Below are 22,941 nucleotides of genomic sequence, written 5' to 3' on the forward strand. Positions count from 1 at the left end.
GAAGGAAAATAAGATGATCGAGTGATATGGGTATGGTGTACATCAGAGTTCAGAGTCCACTTTCCTTATTTCACAAATAGGGAAAGTGTAGCCCTGAAAAGTGCCCAAGGTTATGTAATGACTATGCCAGTCACACCACATCTTGGCTCCCCAAATTTACTATGGCACATAAAAAATGTTATCTGAATCAGTGACCAAGTAAGAACCTTCCCCAATAATACTCCTACAAAGCTTTGTGTTTTATTAACCTTAATATGCTGCTTTCAGATAGAGACAGAACAAGTACTAGAGAAGGAGCCAGAAAACCTGTGTACTACTCCTTGTTCTTCCACTTGTTGGCCATGAGACCTGCAGTGAGCCAACTTACCCTGTCTGACCTCAATTTTCCCCCACTAAGAACAAAACCACTTGCTCTGTCTTAGTCAGAAGTGGTTGCCAGGATCAAAATAAGAATCTGTGAGCATTGTCTCATGATACAAAAATGCAATTTGTTGGCATTCACCATCAGTAAGATATGCCTACGGTGTTTTTTTCATGTTGGCATATAATAAAACAAAGACCATAGTGAATTATTAAACATTAAAAGCCTTAGCATTTACCCTCAGGGAGATAGCAAAATTGTTATGAATTCATCTATGTGATGCAGAGATAAATTATTGTACAACAAACTAAAAATTTCTGTCAATGTAAAACCAATTTCTCTGTAAAGGTGTAGAATATTTATTCTCATATAGACAGATAGTGTTCCAAGCCCTGGAAAATAGCCATAAATAAAGCAGACCAAAAAGTACAATTGTAAGTTACCTTTTGCCAAGAGTCCTGCCAATTAAGAGAACAGCCAGTTAATAAATCACTTTTGAGTAACCACTAGATACTGCAAGCCAGATGGGTGGATTTCCACTAAAGCAAAGTTTTCCAAGGCTGTGACTTTCTTAATAGTTTTTCTCTTTCCTTCAAATCAAAGACATCTTGATATTATGTTAAAATATATTAGTTTGCAAAGGCTATTGACATTGTGATTGGCTTTGCTTGGGCCTGAATGAATGTTGACCCTAACTCAGGACCACTTAGCCCTAAAAGTCAGGGTACACCAGTGCATTTGCCACAGGCCTGCAAATAGAGGTTTTCACACATTTTTAAGTGCACTAAGGGAAACTGATGGTGCGAATCAGGGACCAGTCAACTAAAAATAGCCATTGGCTATTTTATGGAAATACTTTATGAAATTTGGCCTAAGATTATTGGTAAGAAGAAAGTAAAAATTAATGATAGCATTTGGGTATTTTCTGTAACTTCAAGAATTCTTATCACTCTCATATACTATAAAAAAAAAATGACCCAGTCAGTGAAAAAGTATTTCAAGTACACCATTAAAGGTACTGATTTGTGGGAGCTGAGGAAGAAGAAGAGGGTACGTGGGAAAAGAGTTCTTTACTCTGCATTGGTATAAGCTGTCACCTAAGAGAACTCCTAGCCCCTGATGCATACAATTAGAGATGAAAATAGAAGTGAAAGGGGAAATAAAAAAAAAAAAATGTTGCCCAAAGACTCGGTATTAGGTATGTCTTGTACCTAAACAAAAAGGCATAATTCTCCATTTTCCACTTAAAAGGCATCTACTCCAGGGGACTAGCCTGACTCCTGCCCCTGCAGATCTGAGCAAGTGCATTCACACTCACAGCATCATTCCTGAGTTCCCTCTCAGGGAACTTACATCACAGAATCATTACTGCTTACTTTCTTGCCTACATACTTCTAGGGTAGGAACTCCATGGGATCAGCTGTGATTTCTATCTTATAATTATTCTGTATAAATTCATGGCCTATGTTTGATATATCTTTGTAAAATTAAAGGATAGAAAATAAATGTTGAAAGTAAACACTGCAGAACACATAAATGAACACCTTCTGAAAGAGACTGAAGAGAACAAAATTAACTAAAATTCTTCAAACTGAGTGCCTGGTAGACAAGGAAAATGAATTTGTGGGTGGGTAGACATCTTATTTCTCCTTATCTCCCCAGGCCATGGAAAATACTTAGTAACTATTGAACAGATATACAATAAATGAATTGTTGTCTAAATACAGAAAACAGAATAGGACTTTAAGGTTTATCTCATTTTAAAATGTGACCATAATACTGGTTGCTTAACTAATTCTTCTGATGCCTATCAAGGGTCATCATCCTAGAATTAGCTAGAGAGCTAATTAATCTCAAAAAAGGCAACTGACCTCCCTCAATAACTCTTTTTCTAAACAAATCTAAGAATGGAAATCTCTTGTTTCTTCCTGAAGCCCATCAAAGAAACAATACAAATCTCTCTCTGATAAAACATTGGAAGCTATCCCATAACTGTTAATTTTAACCATATTTTACTCATTATTTCATTAAATATTTCCTTTAAGGAAAGGAAATATAAACGTGATTGTTGGAAACTGTCTCCACTTTGGCCCTAATATGTCACTAAGATATTAAAGAATCTTTTAACTATAAACACTGTCTCTGCCTCTGTGTTTTTCTATATTCTCTTTCTATTTCAGCCCAATTGTTTGATAATTCAGCTGATGGCACTGTCAAATAAGAACCAGTCTCCATGGAGTATATCATCAATAGACTAAGGAATTAGTCTACTGACTTCCTTACTTCAGCTCAAAATGAGATAGATAGCACTTCATTTTTATAGATGACATCATTTGGGACCTAGAATCTGTATTTTGCTCTAATAAGCCTTCCTTGTCCTTATCAAGGCCCAATTACATAGCGAGTCCAGTCATCGAGATATTAATTGCATGTAAACACTTGTTAGAAATTGAATAATGCCCAAAAAGGATTGAATATTGCACATGTTTAACATGTATTTGGTGCTATGGCCTGCGATAGAGGTTTAACAAGGTTGTAAAGGTCCGTGCTAAACTAATTATGGCTGCTGATTTCTTAAGAACAGAAACACGAGAGCTCTTTCTGCAATGTGAGCACACTCAAGCCAGGAAAAGAGTGCTCAACAGAAGCCACCTTGAAAAGTGTTATCTATGCTAACCAAGGAAAAAAAAAAGATGAAAAATCAAGAATGAATAAAGGGATTATAATCCAATGATACAGAAATAAATGAAGTATCAACAATTATATGCAAACAAATTGGATCACCCAGATGAAATGAAAAAAATTTTAGAAAGACAAGTTCTACCAAAGTTGATTCAAGAAAGTACAAAATATCTAATTAGAACTGTAACAAGTAAAGAAATTTCACTTAATAAAATCAAAACCCTTCTCACAAAAAAAATCTCAGCCCAAATAACTTCGTGACTGAGTTCTACCAGTTAATATTGATCATTCATAAATTCTTGCAAAATATAGAGAAGATGGGAATGTATTACAACTCATTTGATGAAGTCAGAATATTTCTGGTACTACAATGTAGCCAAAGAAAACATAAAAAAGAACAGACCTATATAGCTCTTATGAATATCAATGCAAAAACTTAACAAAATACTAGGAAACTGAATCCAGCAACATGTAAGAAAGATACACAAAGACCAAGTAGGATTTATCCTGGAGTACAAGGTCAAACTGACACATAAAAATTAATCAAAGCAATACAAAATATTAATAATGTATAAATCCACATGATCATTTCAATAAATGCAGAAAAATACATTTGACTAAATACAATACTATTTTGAAATTTAAAAAACACTCAATAAACTGGGCATAAAAGACAAATTTCTAAATGAAATAAAGGCCACCAACACAAAAATCCACAGTTAATAATCACATTTGTAATAATATTTTTGGATATTCTTATATCAAACATACTGGGCAATCAGATTATTTCTTGAATTACATATTCACCAAAAAAACACACATTTTCCTAGAAAAATGACTGATTCCAAGTCTGTGACATGAAATGTACAAGACAAGGTTGGAAGCTGAAAAGGTGAGAAATCTTAAAGATTGCTGGGGTCACAAAAACTTTCAAAGACAAATGAAACAACCTGAGCAGACACAGAAATATAGATCAACATTATTACTCCCTGAAATAATTTTTTTATTCAAAAAAATAAAACTTACAGCTCACCTTTGGAGAAAGCTAAGAAAATAACTCATGTTGGAAACTGGCAAATGATGGGAAATAATCAAACATATAAGCTGCCTTCCTGTATAAACTATAATGCAAGATAATCAAATAGTTAATGAGGGAAAGTTTGGCTTCTTGAAATTTTTCTAGCTAATAAATTTTTTAATGACAGAATGAGAACATCATTTTAAATATTCTTAATAGAATGATAAATAGGTGAAAATAATTCATAGCTGTTAACATAATGAAATAAGAATAATTGTACTTCATATGCCTCCTAACTGAAGTATATTTAATAAAAATCATAGCTGATGTCTTACCTGATGGTCTCAGTGCTATCACCACTGTAGCCTGTGTTCAATGGCAGGCCAGGGAGCTAACCCACATATGGCACAGCAGACATCTCCTGTCTATATAATAATAAAAACACAGCATATGAAAATATATGGAACATAGCTAAAACAATGCTTAAAAATAAATTTAATTTAATTTAATTTTCTAATATAATTGGAAAAGAAAAATAGTTTCAAATCAATCTAACCTTGCATCTTACTAGAAAAATAGCAAATTGAACACAAAGCAAGCTGAAGGAAGAAAATAATAATAAACATAAGACAGTAAAATCATAAACTGAAAAACAAGAATGAAAATCAATGAAACCAAAAGTTAGTCTTTGAAAAGATCAATAAGAATGATATACCACTAGGAAAACTATCAAGGAAAAAAGAGAGAAAAGATACATATAACTAAGAGTGGGAATCAAAGAGAAGATACCATAGTAGATCTTAGAAACATTACAAGGATAATGAGGGAAAATATTATGCCAATGAATTCAAAATTAAATAAAATAGACAAATTCCTTCAAAGAAACCAACTATTCAAATTCATTCCAAATGAAATAGGTAATCATAATCTTATTTTATGATTAAAGAAACTGAATTCATGATTTAAAAACTTTCACAAAGAAAACTCTAGACCCAGATGACTTCACTAGGGAATTCTACCAATTCTGCACAAACCCTGTCTGAAAGCAGAGGAGAAGGGAACACTTGACGATTCAGTCTATGTGTGGTAATGGCATAATGATTGTGTTTTTTGAAAGGGGGCCTTTGGAGAAATAATTAGTCATACATGATGAAAGAAGTACAGACACAGGATATAATCTCTAGGATTTGCTATGAGACATTTAGGAGATGGTCATAAGGAGATAAGGAGTAGCAGGAGTTGGAGATGAAGGAAGATGAGTCAGATATCAATAATTACTGAAGCTAGGTTCACTACACCATTCTCTCCAGCTTTATGTGTTCAAAAATTTCCATAAAATAAAATCTAATATAAAGTTTTTTAAATAAGTGATTAAAAGTACTGCTTTCATAATACATCTCTAAGAGACTCATTCCAGTAAAGAATAACCATAGCCCTGCTGAGCTATAGATCACCTTCCCTCAACTTTACAAGTTTCAAACACATGCCTATCCTCCCACTGATTTACTACAAAAATAGTTAATAGCTATCATATTGCAAGACTTTTTTTTAATATAATTGTGTTAAATTAAGCCTTATAGTATCTCCCCCTTTTCTACAGGGGTTATGTGCCAAGACACATGGTGGATTCCTAAAATTGCCAATAGCACTGAACACCATGTACATTATGCTTTTTCTACATGTACAACTATAATAAAGGGATTAAAAATAATAACTAATAATAAAATAGAACAATTACAACAATCTACTGTGATAAAAGTTACCTGAATGTGCTCTCTCACTTTCTCAAAATATCTTTTTATAATATTCTCAGACCACAGTTTTACAAATAAGTGGAAAGTGAAACTACAGATAAGGAGGAAATACTATTAATTTCTTATTTAAATCCCCTGCTGGTCCCATCCCAGGACATTCATTTTGTGAATATTTTCTTTAATACTTATTAGGTGCCAGGCATGGGCAAAGTTGCAGAGGTCCACAGCTGAAAATAAAATAAAGAGTATCTTTATTTTAATTATCTACTGTGCAGCCTACACTAAGATGCCTATCGTTTTATTGAGAAATAGTTTCATCAGTTTGTAAATGAGAAGACAAGTTCATTAGCCTGACTGGTAACCTCAAATATGAGTCATTGTTTAAACAACTCATTTACAAACACATGTAGGAAGCCATCTATTTTGTTGTTCCATTGTGTTTTGTTTTTCTATGCTGTGGGTCAGCAAGCTCTTTCAGTAAAAGGTCAGCTGATAAATATTTTAGACTTTGCAACCCATGTGTCACATATCCTTCTTTGTTTTGTTTTGCTTTTTTTACAATCCTTTAAGAATGAAATTCATTTTTTGCTCTCAGGCTTAAAAATAGTCCATGGGCCAGATTTGGCCTCTGGGCCACAGCTTGCCAACACTCAAAGTACACTACAGTATTTTTAATTTTAATTCACTTATAGTATCTCACATCAACTAAAATCATTGAATCATTGCACCATTCAGTACTAATCAGGGTAGAAAGCAAATCAGAAATACTTTATATGTCTGTTTCATCTGATCACTACTACATTACCAATGAACTCAGAATGTTAGCAACAAAGTGAAGTAGTAATCAGATCTATAGTGTGATTTTTGCAGTGATTTTGTCCCAAAAAAAGGTGCTTATCTCAATTCCATGACAACTTCATTCATTCTATGGCCACAACAAGAGATAATAAAAGAACCAGATCACGAGAATAAAATACATTTGTCCTTACAACTGAGACAGAAAGTTAGGAATCAGTATTTCTTATTCAGTTACCCTTAAAGCACAGAAAGCTAAGTCAAGGTTATTTTTAAGCCTTCTCAGCTGAGTTAATCACATCAAAGTAAAGTGTGTTCTAAATTAAAACAGATGCTGCAAACCAAAATGTGAAATTTTCCTTTTTGCCCCCAAAATCTTCTATCCCACCCCTGATTGCCCTCAGAGGCCACTCTTGTCCTTACAAGGATTCAGAATGCTTAACAGGAGTGCAAAAAGAAGAAAATAGTACTTAAGTCTTTCGTTTCTCAATCAATTTTAAAATCCATAACAGAGACAGCAGTCTTAAGACCAAAGCATTTTATTTTTAAGAGCCAGTCTTCCTGAGAGAACATTTTGAGAATCCAAAGTGATAAGATCTGAAGTAAGCAGAGCCTAAAGTTTATACATTAACAAGTGATTAGAACAACCAGAGAAAAGGACAGATTAAAGTAAATGAGGCTTGCTTGAGTTGCAAGAGGGAAGAGAAATGTTAGGGGCAACTAGAAGGAGGAGTCCTGAGGATAGGAGGAGTCCTGGGGAGAAGGGAATCCACTTTTAGTAGTCTCTGTAGCACAAACAGAGGCAGTATCCCCCAGTGGCAGGCAGTATCCCCCCAGCTCACCCTCTGTAAGTGAGCCCTGACACCTGTCCGTGCTGAGAACAATTCAGGATGCATCATTCTGTGACAGTGGCCCACAGGTCTCTAGTTAGTTATGCATCAAAAATGTATCCATTACAGCCCTGAGAGTTTACGCCTCACAGTTCAAACAAATAAGGTAGGACAGACTGGAACCAGCCTGAGACCCTATCACGCTCCCTACACTCACACTACCCTCCAGAAAAGACAGTGCAAAAACCCTAATTCCAGGTGTCACAAGAATCTGAATTCAGAGAAAGTTATGTGCACAGGGAAACCCTACTAGCAAGAGACAAATCTGGGACTCAAGCCCTGTTTGGTCTTGCTCCAAAACTACTGCTCTGAATTGCGGCATTATGCTACCTCCCAAAAGTCATTTTGAGCATAATTCTATAGTTATTTTTTAATGAAAGTCCATCTACCTAAAATAAGCATAAGAGCAAGAAGTCTCATTTGTATTATCAATTACACGCAAAGTTCCTTACACAAGTCCCTAGCAGTCCCAAAGTTCCTTCCATATGTTAGCTCACTGAATGCCCACAAGCACCTGCAAAGTAAACAGAGTTGAGATGGAAATTGGATGTCCACTTTAATTAATTTAACCAAGTCATAGAGCTCATAAAATGTAAAACCAGGAATTAAGCCCAGACCAGACCAATACCAAAGATGGTCTCTTTTCTACTATAGCAATCAGCACCACGTATATAGAACGTATGAAAAGAAACTGCAGTGTATTTTTTAATTGGCCATTTATTGCATGTAAAATAATCTGTCTACTCAAACAAATTTCTGTCCATTAACTTCCAATTTCTTGGCCTGCAGCTAAATATAAACTTAATTTTGTTCTGCTTACAAAGCTGATATTTTACAAATAGCTTGTGTTATTAGATTCCTGACCTTAAACATTTATTTACACTAAACTCCCAGCACAAGATTTAGGTACATAAATAATGAGAAAAGAAAGAAAGAGAGAAAGAAGTCAGGAAAAGAAGAAAAAAGTACATGTTTTCAATCAGCAATAAAACAGATTATAAATACCTGCCTATCTTAGGACTTTATAAATATATAAACTTGTAGTATTGCAGCATCTTTTTAAAGTAAAATTCCCTAAATGATCATTTATGTTCATCGCCATTTAGCTCTAACCAGAAACGATTTAACTCTATGGTGTTAATTTCAAAAACAAATGCAAACATCCCTAGGATCTTGCCGTTAAGGTGAACCTGTCTGCCAGAGCTCCCCCACGTGGCCACACATCAAAAGTCCTTGCTGCTCGGTCTATATGAAAGTTTATTTTTTTAAGGAATCTTCATTGGCACTATTTACAATTACTTATATGCTAAATAGCAACTTATTTGTTAAATGGAATGTTTCATCTTTAGCAGTGAAACACGTGTTACGAATATACTATCAATAGACTAGAACAGATTTTTAAGGATTCACTAGCTTATAGTCTGTGCTGCATCTTGGCCATAGTCATAAAATATTTACTGGAGTGACTAATGGTGTGAAAGTGGCATGGTCATGCAGAGAGAAACTAAATTCTTCTCCAGGATAAAATGAAACACATTTCCTCCATCTAAATTCACAGAATCCACTTAACCAGATCTTTACAAAGCCATGCAGTGATTACTAATCCAGAGCAAATAACAGAAAGCAGCATTCACTCTGGCAGACCCACTTAGCAAGCTGCTTATCTGGCAGAGTCTCTAAATCACCCCCTTAGGACCATTTGTTTTTTACCCTTTGGATGAATTTGTCAGGGTCAGTACCAGGGTAAAGTAGTAAGAGGAGAAAGTGGCATTAGCCTTTTCACTACCTCCACTTCATGCCAGCTCCCACCCATGTCAGTCTACCTCACCCTCTAGCTTGTGGTTCTCTCCTCTTTTAACCTAAACCCCTGCTTCCATCCTAATCCCATGCAGGTCATGTTGTTTATTTGTGAATGTCTAAGTGGCGACACTTCCCAGTCTTGGGATGTTTATAAGGACCTTTAAAACTAAAGTCTTTATTATGAATCAAAAACACATTGACTCAAGGACCATGGTATTTTTCAAGACACTGCTAAAATGAGAGGAATAGGAGCTGATATAAATCACTATCCTGTATTTTTAGAGTAGCAATCAAAGGTCACCTCCTTTGCCTCTTTTGAAGTAGAAAGGAACAAGCCACACTGATTTCAAATATGGATAAAATGCAGCTGCCCAAATGCCCTTTGTCCTCCCAAGGCTGACCCTTCACGAGGTGCCCAGGAACTGTGGTAGGTGCTGGACTACAAAGATAAAAGACATTCTACTTTTCCCCCAGAGAGTCATGTTAGCATGGGGCAGCCACATCAACCATCAATTATATGGTGTGATAAGTATTTAAAAATCAGTATCTTGGCCCAGTTTATAGCACTGGGCTGCGCAGAGGAAGGAAGAAGGGATGGAAGGTTTCAGGGAAAGTTTCCAAAGGAGAAGACAGCCGAGTGTAATCTCCCCCAGAGAGTAGCAGAGTGATAACTGGAGTTGTGTAGGATAAGAGCAGGAAGACTGGGAAGTGGCAGGATGGATACGTGGTAAGCATTTAATTTTTGTCTTTCAATTAAAGTGTTTTATTTCTATACCTCCATTCCAAGAACTCTGGAAGCATGACAGGCAAGAGTAGCCAGGTGGGGTCTCTCCTAATTTATACCAGATCGCCTCATTTCCAATGGCTGAAACTCAGTTTCCACATATCCTCTCTTCTGGTATAGCCCCTCATAACCTTGCTTTGTATGTGAATCATGCTGGTGACCCCCACTCCAACCTCTGTAGAAGACATTATTACTCAGACTTGTAGGATTCCAAGGTGACATTAGGGTGCCCTTGGAACTCATTTCTCAAAGAAGTTAACTGCAGAAGAACAGTATATTCTAGGTTACAAAATACAAAACGCCAGGTAAATTCTAAGTAAACATTTTGGGGGGTGCAATCAGCATCATCTGTTTTGTTTTCTTTCTTTTTAAATAAAAATCTTAATTCAAAGCCTAATTCTAAACTCCTAGTTTAGTAACTCCAGACTGAAACCTGGGTAATTACCTTTAGAAAGTTAACTCCAGTGGTTTAGTGCTATAAGCCAAGAGTTTCTTCTAAGACACTACTCAAAAATGATTTTATATCTCCAGTCTGGATTCACTCCCAGGAAAAGTCAAAGAAGACTCAAGGCATAGCTGATGTGATTTTTTCCACTAATGAAATTTTTGTGATTTTTATGAAAGAAATGTAAGAGAATTCCACTTAAGTTTGCTATGATGTATGCAGGGCAACAAAATGGAAAATTCAGCATGTAAATTATAAGACCTTTGACTTACCACAAAAATTCATGGCATCCAATTTACAAAAGATTATTACTCTTGGATTAGGAGTGATAAAATTTGTCTCCTATTAAGTATGTACAATGACCTGAGAGAGCACTGTAATTTCATACCTACTTAAATATGACTTTAAAACCTCTATTCACAGAGTGTTTGTTAGAAATCTTAGATAATCATTCTCCCATTTTTTAATGAGAAGAAACAGATCCAGAGAGACCCATCTAGTCTCCTTTCACTAGAGTTCTTCTCCAACTCCTCTTTCTTTCCTTCATGTTTCCTTTCCCTTCTTTCTTTCCTTCCTTCTCTCCTCAACTCACAACCCAATTTGAGCTCTGCCTTCCAGCTCCACCCCACTCACAGGAACCCTTCAGCCGATGACACAATCGCCTACTCTGTGTTTTGAAAGTTCTCTTTCTTCACTCAACACAATTTCTCTAATTTTCTTCCTCAGATGACTTTTCCTCAGAGTGCTGTCTTCTTCTACCTTCATTTTTTGTGGTAATCGTCAGGGCTTTTACAAAGCCTCTTCTCCTTCTGCACACTCTACCTAGCAAATTCAAATTTTCCCAGGATTAATAATCCTCAAATCTCTAGTTTTACCCCAGTTCTCTCTCCAGAGCATTGGACCCAACTATCTGCTTGAAAATGTGCGATCATGTCCCACGGATTGCTCAAATTCAACATGTCCCAAAGCGATGGCTATCTTACACACACACACACCACACACACACAAATCCACTGTTACTCCTGGGTTTCCAAATTAGGTAATGACATTCTAATTGTCTGAGTCCAAAACCTATGTGTCATTCTAAACTACACCTCTTTTCTATTTTTCTTGATCCTCTCTTCTCTTCAATGAATTAATCATTTTCATTTGCAAAAAAAAAAGGTTTCTCTGCTCTGTCCATGTATCTCCATTTCAACTGTCTCCATCCAAGCCATTGCATCAGCCTTCTAACTGGACTCCCCCTTCAACTAAGAGTTCTTTTCCATAATAATCTCTCCTAAGCAGTCAAAATGATCTTTCTTGTCACCTGATTGCTTAAATCCCTTCAATGTCTCTCTAGTGCTCTTACAATATGCCCAAATCTAACATGAGTGTCAAAACTCGCCATTGTCTTGCTTCTTCTTACCCTCCAGCAGCCACAAATGAAGAACCTCAGTGGTTGTCAAATGCAGCTTTGTATAAATCAATTTTCCCAGTGAAACTTTAAAACACATGCAAATGTGTTCCTGCGCACACACACACACACACACACAAACACACACACAAACAAAATTGAGTGACATGCTGTAATCTGGCCTGTTTTCTTTTGCTACTGAGTCTTTTCTTTCTACTAATTCTGCCATGGCACCAGGATTGAGTTGTCAATTTCTGCACATGCTGAAGGACCAGAAAAATAATTACTGGTTTCTAGAAATACAGCAGCTATTTCTGTTTTCTCTTTTGACACTTCTGTTGATGCCCAAGTTCTACAAAGCAAACCCTTTCCGAGAAGGGGGCTTTTGCCAAAGGAAACATCTGACATCTTTTTAAAATATAAAAGAGCCACAGAGAACCAGGATTTGAGATAAGAAAGAAGCAGTATGTGCACCTGTCACACCTGCTCCTCTGGGCTGGCCAAGGTCACAATCAAGCAACCTCAAACTACCAAGGGCTTGCCACCTATCTCTTGGGGAAACAAAAAATGCTAAAGAAAATATACCAATGTCTCTAAAAGATAACAGATACCTTTCAGAATCACCAGAGAAAGGTTTTGTAACATAGAAATGGCCCAATGTGACCCTCTATGACTCAGCAGGTTCTGTATGGTACCAAAACATACATGTTTTTTAAAATGTCACAAGTCATCCTGACACACAAAACATTTAAGAACCACCAAAGTTGACATTTGCAATAAACTGCTACAACATGTGTTTATAGAGACCTTCAGGTTTCTACAATTCCTTTAAGAAGCCCTGAATTCAAATTCAGGAATAAGGAAGATATTTTGGAGTTTCATGAAGCATCAAGACGTCAGTCTGACAAGACAAAGCCATCAGGGAAACAACTCCACACATTACTCATCCCTAACTGGAAATATAAGGAAATCTAGACTGAAACACTATGAAACAAATAAAATTCATGCCAAGGAAAAAGAGAGAAAGAAATTAAGGCAATATGGCAACTATCCTTGTTTCTATTGTCAGGACAAATAATGATTTTTTAATTCTTTTTTAAAAATATGCAGATATTTAAGAACATGGATTTTCAGGAATGTATGTATTTCTCAAAAATCTTAAGATTTTTTATGGTGAAAATAAGTATTTTTATAACCTTAATAAATTATATGAATATATAATAAAGAGTTTTATAAAATAAGTATTTAATATAACTCACGTATTTGACATCAAATCTTTGCTCTGCCATTACTAATTATGTAGTGCTGGGAGGTTTCCTTACTTCCTTTGAATCTCAATTTCCCCTATTGTACAGTTCAGAATAACATTAAGTGATGAAAAGGGATGCCCTTTCTTGAATCAACTTGGTCCGCTGACTCCCACAGAAGAGTGGCAATTTACTGGGAGGGGAGTAGAAGGGTGGTAAGAAATCAGAAATCAGCTTGGTGAGAAAGACTGACATATACCCTGTATTTGGAGGGGTGAAACGACAGACTAAATAAGTTTATAACTAAATAACAACATATAGGTTAATATACCTTAATAAATAAATGTGTGCATATATGTATATATTTATCTATACAAATTTATATATATATATATATATATATATATATATAATAAAGCTCAAGACACTAACTCTGATTTATACTAAAGGACAGACCATCCGACCAGCCATGACTCAGCCTATGGCACAGAATTTGTGCAATGGGACACAGCAGAGAGTGAGGAGTAGGAAATGTTTTCAAAGCACTTAAAAACATCATTTTGACAGATGCTCAGATTTCAGTGAGGGGAGTTACTCCAGCAGTGACACAAACCAAAACAATAAATGGAACCTAGGGGTTTGAAAACACACCAGAGATACCTCCCAAGCACACAAGCTTACAAGAAATCTGGACCAAAGACCATGAAGGATGGAGAAACTGGGAAAGGTCACTGAAATTCAGCAGTTGTTGCTGAGCTTAGGGTCAATGCATTGTCATCTTGAGCTGTATCAAATGTGGAGAAAATTATTTCATATACATAGAGATAAAGCTTCTTGCTCATGCTAAGAATTTTAAAAATCTTTTATTATCTTTTAATCGCATCATTTATCAGTTAAGTAATAAATTGCCCTTGAGGACAAGCTGTTACCCTTCTGCTTTACTAAACATTTTAAAAAATAATTGAGAATACTGGTCCACTGTATGCAATCTCCAAAGGCTCTTCATAACCCTCCTGATTCTTTAACAATCCTCACTTGTAGTGCTAGCTTCCTACTGCATTAAATCCCAAAGGCTGCAGTACATATTTATTTTTTCTTATCTGCTGTAGGTGGAATAGGGAATGAGGATTACAATCTTTGCATAATAGTCCTGTAATATGTAAACAGAGCTGATCTCTGGGGCAGCCACTCAGCAAATCACAGATGAAAACAAAGCATATATAGAGAAAGGTTTCATTTTTTTTGTCTTATTCATGGTCTCTGTTGGAGCACTGACACAGCTCAGGTCTCTAGACTCCTTGGGATTACTAAAAAATTGCATTGCCTACATTCCTCTGGTATTGGGTAACTGACTCAGCATCCTTTTCGCAGGAGCAGCTCCTTGGCCACCATCAGCCACAACTTAATACGAGGTCACCATATGAACTGGCTCTAGAAGTAGTTGCCAAAGATCCTTTCTCCATGTCTTGAGACAATAAAAACTTGAGGATAGTCTCTCTCTGCTTGTTCTGATATTTAATGTTTCCCATTATATGAAATGAAACTGTATGGCATGACAAGAGAATAGGGTTCAAGCAGCATTAAGTCCCAGGTTCTTGTGGTGGTCCTTGTTGCTCTCTGAGAGCCCCAATGTCAACTTCTACCCGTACATCTAAAGAAACTTGACCGATGCTTAATATTTGAGCTTGTTGTTTTAACAGTTAATCAAGTGAAAAATAGACTACATAAAACCATTGCCCGACATTATTTTTAAATGTCCTATAAATACTTCCAACCACTGAATCAAGGGTATTGGCACTATTTTTTAGTATTTACACTATAATGCAATATAGTAGCTAAGAAATTGAACTCTGAAGCCTTACATCCTAGCTTTGCAGATCAGCTCAACTTATACAGTAGATTCTGTGACAGGACACCCAGGTACCTGTCAGAATTAAAGCATTTATTCCCCAAGCTGGTGGGAGTTTTGTCAGCCAACCAGTCTCCAGGAACTGTCCTTTTTGGAAGACAATTTCCTCATGCAAAGTCACAACTCTTTTCCAATAACAGCCTACATTATAATATAACTTGCCCATCACCTTCATACCAATTTAGAAAACTATGCAGGGCTATCCTTGCTCCAGAACTTTTTACAGATTTAACCCTGTTGAAACTAAATGGTACCCCAGCTTCACCTTCTGCCCAGTCCTGCTTTCCTCTCTGCCCCCTAAGTGTGGATCCTAGGAGCACTCCCTAATATATTTCCTACATGCAGATCTCCAGGCCAGAGTCTACTTCCAGGGACACCTAACCTCCAACAACTCGCTTACTGTGAGAACTTGTAAGTCGTGTGATTTCTCTGTGCCTCAATTTCCTCGTCTACAACATAGTGATAATGATATGACCCACTTCTTGAGGATTAACCATAATGCTATATGTGAAATGCTTAAAACAGCATATGGTATGCCATTTAACTCTTACTCTTATATTACCACATAGTAGTATCATATTGGCTCATTTTCCTTTTTTTCCCTTTTTTTTAATTGCGGTAACATTGGCTTACAATATTGTTTGTGATTTACAGGTATAGGATGTCCCCCTTAGATCATTAAGATTAGATAACTTCCCAAGAGATTCTGCACACAAAGAAGTTCACATTTACAAGGTCCCTGAATCAGACATTTCCCTTCTGATGTGGTTCATTAAGAGTCCAAGTATGCAGGCCTTTAGGGCTCACAGAAGGAAATTCATCTACTGACTAGCTGGTGCCTGAGAAAGGGCGATAGGGGTTAGCCTTGGAGCCTGATTTTTGCCAATCTGTTGTTTTTGTAAGTGGTGCTTTGTACTTGTGCCCAGAGGTGCTGATGATGAGTGCACTGCTATAAAACTAGACATAAAACATGTGAAATGGAGCTTAAATCATAAACATGAAAATTGTAACAGCAGGTTAGATTTTATGACTCTAATTTGTCTTAAATTGACATATAGCATTGCTCTTGGCATCACTTGGAGTGGTGTATGCAAATCAAAGGTAAATATGTGCCCAGATAATTTAATTTCATTCTATATTGAGAGTAAGGTCAATATTGTTAACTGAACACTAACCATGATTTCTTTATTCTTCCATTGTGAAAGATAAGTAACATGATTATATATTTGTGGTCACCCAGAAAATGATTAATTGAATATTTCAATGAATGATTCATATGAATCCAAGGCAAAAGAAAATAGAAGTGAAGATCATTAGGGAAAAATAGAGAATCTATTCCACCCAGAATTTGCCCTCTATATAAGCTAAAGGTCATTGTCTAAGAGTCCTGATGTAAGAATGAGGTGGGTAGAGAGGGTATCATAGGAGGCTACCTGGCCACATCTTTAAGAAGAGATTGTCCTGGGCTGAGAGGCTACTGTTGTACTGTGAACTTTAAATACCATCTATATGTTGATAATTCCCAAAACTACATATATATCCTCTCCCGCGAAATTGGGCCTCTAGCTAAAAGTTCTACTTGGATGTCACAAAAAATATTTCCAGTATTACAGGGTGTTTGACTCTTTCCCTCAAAATCTATCTCTCCCCTGGATTCCCCTATCTCTTTAAATGGCACCAGCTTCCTTGTGTTTGCTCAAATCAAAAATCAAGGCGTTAACATTTTTTTTTAATTAATAAATTTTATTTTTATATTCCTCATACATTTGCAATCCCCCCATTCTGACCCCAATCCCTCCCCTCCCGCCCCCCCACCCCCCAAAAAGTGTCTCTGGTTCATAGTTTTTGTTGATTTTGATTTTCACTTTCTTATAGTTATTCATTTTCCTGGTCCCTTATTTAAGTTTTCTAGATTCCTGCTATGAGTGAGACCATCCGGTATTTTTCTTTTTCTTTTTGGCTTATTTCACTGAGCATGATCCCTTCCAGCACCATCCATGTTGCTGCAAATTGCATGTGTTTATCATTTTTGAATGCTGAGTAATATTCCATGGTGTATATGTACCACATCTTCTTGATCCAGTCATCTATTTTTGGGCATTTGGGCTGTTTCCAAAGCTTAGCTATTGTAAATAGTGCTGCTATAAGGTATTTACCCAAAGAACACAGAAACATCAATTCCAAAGAACACCTGCACCCCTATGTTTATAGCAGTTAATATTTATTTAATTGTTTTTCCTTATATCCAATTAATTTCCAGACTTACCCTGAATCCTGTGCTTTGTTCCATCTTACCACCCTAGTCCATGTGATGCCCCAACCCAAATGGTTCCTCTTCTATTCTTCAACTACCAGTTCTCTGCTCTTCACACTAATCATCAGATCATGCTGACCCCCATGCCTTTATGTTCATTCTCTTTTCTCTGCCTAGGTTTTGCACAGTCTTGATATCCACATCAACAGCCCCTTCTTTTAATTCAAATCGTAGCTTAAATGTCGCCTCCTCAAAGACGCCTTACCTAACCACCCAAACTAAGGAAATACTAGGAACTTTTATCATATCCCCTTATTTAAATTTGTTACAAATCCCTCATCACTGTCACTGATAATTTTTTAAGTGTTTATTTACCCAGCTGTTTCTTGTCTGTCTTCCCTACCAGAACGTACATTATTAGAGAATATAGACCTTGCCTATCTACTGTCTCCACTCCCTAACCGGTGCCAAAAGTAGCCCCCTGACTAAAAACTGAGCAATCAAGTTTAGAGGCAGACAAAATTGATAGAAGAATGCATGAAGTTAAAATATGCCATGTTCTGGACTCGCCATTAGCCACTTTCATGTGTGTTGTCTCATTTAATCTAATCCACATCTCTGTAGTGGGTTTTATTATGATAATCCCAAATGCCTAATTCAAAGAAAGAAAAAAAAAAAACTCAAGGAAGTTAAATAATTGCCCAAGTTCAGTTTGCTGCTAATAACTGATAGTCAGGTCTCACGTTAGAATCTAGTTCTTTCCTAAAATCACAGTGACTTACTACCACATCACAATACTTATTCAGTCCCTTCTTACTTGGTACTGAGAAATAGGTGTTCATGATCAAAGTAATTTTTACCTGTCTTACACTGGCAAAATTTCTCAGATTTCAGAACTACCAATTATCTGCTCATCACACTAATCAAGGAAAAAGTATTAACAGTTTAACAATACAATTATAGTTCATATTTATCTCTGAAAAAGAGATAATATGTTTGGAAAAGACACTAAGTTCACTGGGCTCAGTTGTTTTTTGGCTTTCAAATGGGCAGCTTGAGGGCCTCCCCTGGTGGTGCAGCGGTTGAGCGCTGGGTTGTGAGGTTGCCCGCAGCCTCTGCAGTGCCAGTTCAATCCCTGGCCACTGGCGAGGGACCCACCAAATGGGCAGCTTGGGTTCATTCTTTCTCTCCTCCTCCCTTTTTCTTTCTTAATATTGCTCTTACAGTTCATGTCACATCATACAAATGTTGCATCTAGGCATGTGTTCCTGAGTTTTCACACCTTTTGGGGGTGATGGTGAGAAAGGAAATTTCCAAAGTATTTTCCAGAATTTCTCAAAGTAAAGAGGTGGTCACTCTCCATAGATACATGCCATTGCTTCTCTGGAATGTAGATAACACACCAGATTTTTACAAGTAGTACCATTTTTATCTTTTGGCCCATTACATGTAAAAAGAGAGTATTATACCAGATGGCCTCTTAAGATCCCTGCCACCCCCAGACTCCCAGGAATCAACAAGCAGAGTGGAAAGATCACAAGCTTTGAAGTAAAACAGACCTAAATTGTAACATTGAGTCTCTCTGAATCTCTCTAATTGACGTAATAAATTTAATTCTCAGAGTGGTTGCAAAGACTAACTAGGAACCAGTACAAAAGCAGCAATGCAAAGTCAAAGGATGGAAAACAATCCTACAAGCAAATGGGCCAAAAAAGAAAGCAGGAACAGCTATACTTATATCAGATAAAACAGACTTCAAACTCAAAAAAATAAAAAGAGACCCCAATGGTCACTACATTATGATTAAGGGGACAATACTTCAAGAAGAAATAACACTCATTAACATATACTCACCAAACGAAAGAGCACCAAAATATATCAGACAACTGTTGTCCTCTCTGAAAACAGACATCAGAGAAAACACATACGTAGTGGGAGACTTCAACACACCACTATCAACAATGGATAGATCAACAAGACAAAAAATAAGTAAAGAAATTAAAGCTCTAAATAAGGACCTAGAGCATTTGGGCTTAACAGACATCTATAGAACACTAAACCCAAAAAAAACGGAGTACACATTTTTCTCAAGTGCACACGGATCATTCTCCAGGATTGATCACATACTGGGGCACAAGACAAACATCAACAGATACACCAAGATTGAAATCATACCAACCATCTTTTCTGACCACGAAGGCATCAAACTAGAAATAAATCATAAAAAGAAGGCAAGGAACTATCCTACCTCATAGAGATTAAAAACCACACTACTGGAAGACCACTGGACTAACGAGGAGATCAAAGAAGAAATTAAAAAATTCTTTGAATTGAATGACAAGGAGGACACCAATATCCTAAATGTATGGGATGCAGCAAAAGCAGTAATAAGAGGAAAATATATAGCAATAGAAGCTCACATCAAAAAACAAGAAAGAACTCAAAGAAACAACCTAATCTCGAAGCTCAGAGATCTAGAAAAAGAACAACAAAAAAACCCCAAAACCAGTAGAAGAAAAGAAATAATAAAAACCAAAGCAGAAATAAATGAAATTGAAACTAAAAAAACAATCCAAAAGATCAATGAAACCAAGAGCTGGTTCTTTGAAAAAATAAATAAAATAGACAAACCCCTAGCCAGGCTCACAAAGGAAAAAAGGGAGAAAGCACAAATACACAGGATCATAAATGAAAGAGGAGAAATCACAACGGACACAGCAGAAATCAAAAGAATAATCAGTAACTACTATGAACAGTTATATGGAAACAAGTTCAACAATCTAGAGGAGATGGACAAATTCCTACAACTCTACAATCACCCAAAGCTAGATAAAGAAGAAATAGAACACCTAAACAGACCAATTACAAGCAGCAAAATTGAAATGGTAATCAAAAACCTCCCCAAAAACAAAAGCCCAGGACCTGATGGATTTACAAATGAATTCTACCAAACATTCAGAGACGAATTAGTGCCTATCCTTCACAAACTCTTCCAAAAAATTGAGAAGGAAGGGACAATACCAAACACGTTCTATGAAGCCAATATTACACTAATACCAAAACCGAATAAGGACAACACAAAAAAGGAAAACTATAGGCCAATCTCCCTAATGAACACTGATGCAAAAATCCTCAATAAAATTTTAGCTATCAGAATCCAACAATGTATCCATAAGATAATTCACCACGACCAAGTTGGATTCATTCCAGGGGCACAAGGATGGTTTAACATCCGAAAATCAATCAACGTTATCCAACACATCAACAAAAAGAAATATAAAAACCATATGATAATATCAATAGATGCTGAGAAAGCTTTCGACAAAGTGCAACACCCATTCATGATAAAAGCCCTTGAAATTCTTGGGATACAAGGAACATACCTCAACATCATAAAGGCCATCTATGACAAGCCAACAGCCAGTATCATTCTCAATGGTGAAAAGCTGAAAGCAATTCCATTAAGATCTGGAACAAGACAAGGATGTCCACTCTCACCACTGCTTTTCAATATAATACTGGAAGTCCTAGCCAGAGCAGTAAGACAAGAGAAAGACATACAAGGAATCCAAATAGGAAAAGAAGAAGTCAAACTATCACTATTTGCAGATGATATGATAATATACATAGAGAACCCCAAAATCTCCACAGAAATACTAATTCAACTCATCAATCAATTCAGTAAAGTGGCAGGATACAAAATCAACACGCAAAAGTCAGTAGCCTTCCTATACACAAACAATAAATCTGAAGAAGAAGAAATCAAAAAAACCATCCCTTTTATTATTGAAACAAAAAAAATCAAATATTTGGGAATAAATCTAACAAAAGAGGTAAAGGACCTATACAAAGAAAACTATAAAACACTGTTAAAAGAAATAGAAGAAGACACAAAGAAATGGAAAGACATCCCCTGCTCATGGATTGGAAGAATAAACATTATTAAAATGGCCATCCTACCAAAAGCAATATACAGATTCAATGCTATTCCAATCAAAATCTCAATGGCATTCTTCAAAGAAATAGAACAATTATTGATGAAATTCATATGGAATCACCAAAAACCCTGAATAGCCAAAGCTCTACTGAAAAAAAAGAAGGAAATGGAGCCATCACACTCCCAGACTTCAAACTATACTACAAAGCCATAATCATCAAAACTGCATGGTATTGGAACAAGAACAGACATACAGACCAATGGAATCGAATAGAAAATCCAGAAATAAACCCACAGATTTATGGTCAACTAATCTTTGACAAAGGAGCAAAGACTATGCATTGGAGCAAAGAAAGTTTGTTCAATAAATGGTGCTGGGAAAACTGGGTCGCTACATGCAAAAGAATGAAGCTTGACCACTACCTCATACCATACACAAAAATCAACTCAAAATGGATTAAAGAACTAGACATAAGACCTGAAACCATAAAATACATAGAAGGAAATATAGGCGAAACACTACGGGATTTGAACATCAAAGACATCTTTACAGACACATCACCCAAAGCAGTGATAGTGAAGGCAAAGATAAACAGCTGGGACTACATCAAATTAAAGAGCTTCTGCACAGCAAAAGAGACAATAACAAAAACAAAGAGAAACCCCACCAACTGGGAGAACATTTTTGCACCCAACACTAATGATAAAGGACTGATCACAAAAATCTGCAAAGAGCTGATGAGACTCAGCAACAACAAAGAAAATAATCCAGTCAAAAAATGGGCAGAAGAGCTAAAAAGAAACTTCTCTGAAGAGGAAATGCAAATGGCCAACAGACATATGAAAAAATGTTCAACATCACTTGTAATCAGGGAAATGCAAATCAAAACTACCATGAGATACCATCTCACACCAGTGAGAATGGCACATATTAAAAAAACTAGCAACAACAAATGTTGGCGAGGGTGTGGAGAAAAAGGAACTCTTGTGCACTGTTGGTGGGAGTGCAAACTGGTCCAACCACTATGGAGAGCTGTGTGGAGATTTCTGGACCTACTAAACATAGAGCTTCCATAGGATCCAGCAATTCCACTCCTAGGTATTTACCCAAAGGACACAGAAACATCAATTCCAAAGAGCACCTGCACCCCTATGTTTATAGCAGCACTGTTTGAAATAGCTAAGCTTTGGAAACAACCCAAATGCCCAAAAATAGATGACTGGATCAAGAAGATGTGGTACATATATACCATGGAATATTACTCAGCATTCAAAAAAGATAAACACATGCAATTTGCAGCAACATGGATGGCGCTGGAAGGGATCATGCTCAGCGAAATAAGCCAAAAAGAAAAAGAAAAATACTGGATGGTCTCACTCATAGCAGGAATCTAGAAAACTTAAATAAGGGACCAGGAAAATGAATATAAGAAAGTGAAAATCAAAATCAACAAAAAACTATGAACCAGAGACACTTTTTGGGGGGTGGGGGGCGGGAGGGGAAGGATTGGAGTCAGAATGGGGCGTTTGCAATTGTATGGGGGAATATAAAAATAAAATTTATTATTTAAAAAAAAAAAAGAGCAGCAATGCATACATATTTTTAAATGGTGACTAATATGATTGTTATGGGTTGACTGTGTTTCCCAAAAAAAAGACACTCTAAACC

General features: G+C 36.4%; 1 long non-coding RNA gene across 1 annotated transcript in view; it reads right to left on the minus strand.

Moving 5' to 3' along the window:
- Positions 1–4,410: 4,410 nt before the first annotated feature.
- LOC129145287 (uncharacterized) overlaps positions 4,411–22,941 on the minus strand; it is a 31,259-nt gene continuing 12,728 nt past the window's right edge. The window contains exon 3 of the long non-coding RNA XR_008550601.1: positions 4,411–4,486. This is a non-coding gene — a long non-coding RNA (uncharacterized LOC129145287). The remainder of the gene's footprint in view (positions 4,487–22,941) is intronic.

Source organism: Talpa occidentalis, unplaced genomic scaffold (assembly GCF_014898055.3).
Source record: "Talpa occidentalis isolate TD23 unplaced genomic scaffold, MPIMG_talOcc4v2.1 talOcc4.10, whole genome shotgun sequence".
In the NCBI taxonomy this organism is placed as follows: Eukaryota; Metazoa; Chordata; class Mammalia; order Eulipotyphla; family Talpidae; genus Talpa; species Talpa occidentalis.